Below are 2,881 nucleotides of genomic sequence, written 5' to 3'. Positions count from 1 at the left end.
CCCCACCCCCTCCCCCACAAAAATTACAGCCTTCCTGCCCCCCCCTGGGGGGCAGATGAGGCAGTAGCCCCCAATCTGCCCCCTGGGAGGCAAAAAGCATACTGGACACCTGGGATTTTTTCGGGCAAATTTTAATTAGGGTGTGGGCATTGACTTTCTGCCCCCCCCGGGGGGCATATCGGGGCAGTAGCCTCCAATCTGGCCCGACAGGAGGGCAAAAAGCCCACTAGATGCCAGGGATTTTTTGGGGCAAATTTGAATTAGGGTGGGGGCTCCCACAACTGGCATGCCCATGCCCCCACCCCCTCCCCCACAAAAATTACAGCCTTCCTGCCCCCCCTGGGGGCAGATGAGGTATTAGCCCCCAATCTGACCCCCAGGGGGTAAAAAGCCCACTAGATGCCAGGGATTTTTTTGGGCAAATTTTAATTAGGGTGGGGGCTCCCACAACTGGCATGCCCATGCCCCCACCCCCTCCCCCACAAAAATTACAGCCTTCCTGCCCCCCCTGGGGGCAGATGAGGTGTTAGCCCCCAATCTGCCCCCCAGGGGGTAAAAAGCCCACTGGACCAGGGATGATTTTTTGGGGCAAATTTTTTATTAGGGTGCGGGCATTGACATGCCTGTTTTGGGCAGCCACCACCCTAATTTTGGTGCTAATAAATTTGCCCAAAAAACTCCCTGGCGTTTAGTGGACTTTCTGCCCCCCGGGGGCATATCGGGGCATTAGCCTCCAATCTGCCCAGACAACACGGATTTTTTTGGGGAAAATTTGAATTAGGGTGTGGGCTCCCAAAACGGGCATGAACATGCCCCAACCCTGTCCCCTGCAAAAATTACAGCCTCCCTGCCACCCCGGGGGGCAAATGGGACAGTAGCCCCCAATCTGCCCCCCAGGGGTGCAAAAAGCCCACTAGATGGCAGGGATTTTTGTAGGCAAATTTTAATTAGGGTGGGGGCATTGGCATGTCTGTTTTGGGCATCCCCAACCCTAATTAAAATATGGCCCAAAAACTCCCTGGCATGTAGTGGAATTTCTGCCCACCCTGGGGGGTAAATGGGGGCATTAGCCCCCAATCTGCCCCGCCGGGTGGGGCAAAAAGCCCACTAGACACCAGGGATTTTGTTTGGGCAAATGTGACTTAGGTTGGGGGCTCCCAAAAATGGCATGCCCATGCCCCCACCTCCTCCCCCGCAAAAATAACAGCCTTCCTGCCCCAACCGGGGCACTAGATGCCAGGGATTGTTTTGGGCAAATTTTAATTAGGGTGGGGGCATTGGCATGCCCGTTTTGGGTAGCCCCCACCCTAATTAAAATTTGCCCAAAAAAATCCCTGGCGTTTAAAAGGCTTTCTGCCCCCCCGGGGGGGCATATGGGGGCATTAGCCAAATCATCATCCTGGACTCAAATAACATGGAATATAAAACCACTATATTAGCCCTTTTCCTAATTGCCTCCACTATTGGTAATACCCTAATGCTACCCTCGTGTAGCTGGCGCCTAACCAAATAGTCTGTAATGGTAAATACTTGAAAAAATCCTGATGTTGGAGTTCTTAGCTTTCAGCAAGTTCCGAAGAGGAGCATAAAACCCCATCCTGAAACAAGTTATCCAGATATCTAATCTCCTTCATCCTACAGCACAACATCTTGTAGTCCAAGAATATTTCTGGGAACCTAGCGACAGTGTCCAGTGGGGTGTAACATTCAATTGTGAAATTTTAAAATATTGACATATCCTTCTACAAATCTTACCAGCCGTGATCATAACCTTAAACCTTGTTTTTTTATGGTAACTAGGCTCGGGGAATTTTACTAGCACCTTTCTCACTTCTTCCCCTAGCAATACTTGATATATCGAAGGAGCTTCTGCCTCCATCAAATCTTCACCTATCAACAAAAAATGCATATTTTGAAGTAAACAGACATAATAATAAAAGCAAAAGTTCGGACCATCCTCCCCTACCCAGCACTACCATCATAAATCTAAAGGCTCTTCTCACTTTCCGCTGCCCCCACATGAATCTATCACATATATATTGAATCCCTTGGAGCTGCTTTTTAGTCAACTCCAGCAGTATTGCCCTTAGATAATAAAGCACTTTAGGAAGGACAATCATTTTTAAAACATTTCGTCTCCCCACTAACGTCAAATGCAGACACTCAAGCAGATCCAGCTGCTGCTTAACCCCTGGGACTATATAGCTCCAATTAACCTCAACAAGTTCTTGTAAAGACATTCTAATTTTTTATACCTAAATATCGTGCTTCATCCATTACACGACTCTCTCCCGGACATGCCTGCTCCGTACATAATATCTGGGTTTTAGCTGCATTGAGCTTGTATCCAGAAGCACGCCCAAATTCTTCAGCCATCTTTTCTATCTCACGAATAGCCTGTGCTGGGTCCACAGAGGCTATAACGATATCACCTACATATGGTAGAACACGTACCAAAGATCACCACATTCCATTGATCTTATCCTATCAGTATGCTCCAGCATATGTACAAATGGGGCAATACATAGCGCAAACAATAGTGGAGAGCAGGGACATCCCTGTCTAGTTCCCCTATGAATAGATACTTGCTGGGATTCCCTGCCCATAACACAAATTCTGGAGCATGGTGATTGGTACTGGTAGACCTGTCAGCCCTAGGGTGGTCTTTCCCTGTTTTTTTTCGCCCTTGCCTCATTTTTCCCACTTTTTTTTTTTGTCGGCCTTAGGTCTCTGAGCACCTTCCCATTGCTGACCAATGCTAAGGTGCAGGTGCTCTCTACTTCCAACATGGCTGACACAGGCCCCTGCTACTGCAGCATGGCCTTTTTAGTAGCACCCTAGTTGCCAGGAGCTGGCTGGAACCCTTAAACATTGTTGCAAT

This window comes from Lissotriton helveticus, chromosome 2_1 (assembly GCF_964261635.1).
Source record: "Lissotriton helveticus chromosome 2_1, aLisHel1.1, whole genome shotgun sequence".
Classification (NCBI taxonomy): Eukaryota; Metazoa; Chordata; class Amphibia; order Caudata; family Salamandridae; genus Lissotriton; species Lissotriton helveticus.
Note: the sequence above shows the minus strand (reverse complement) of the source record.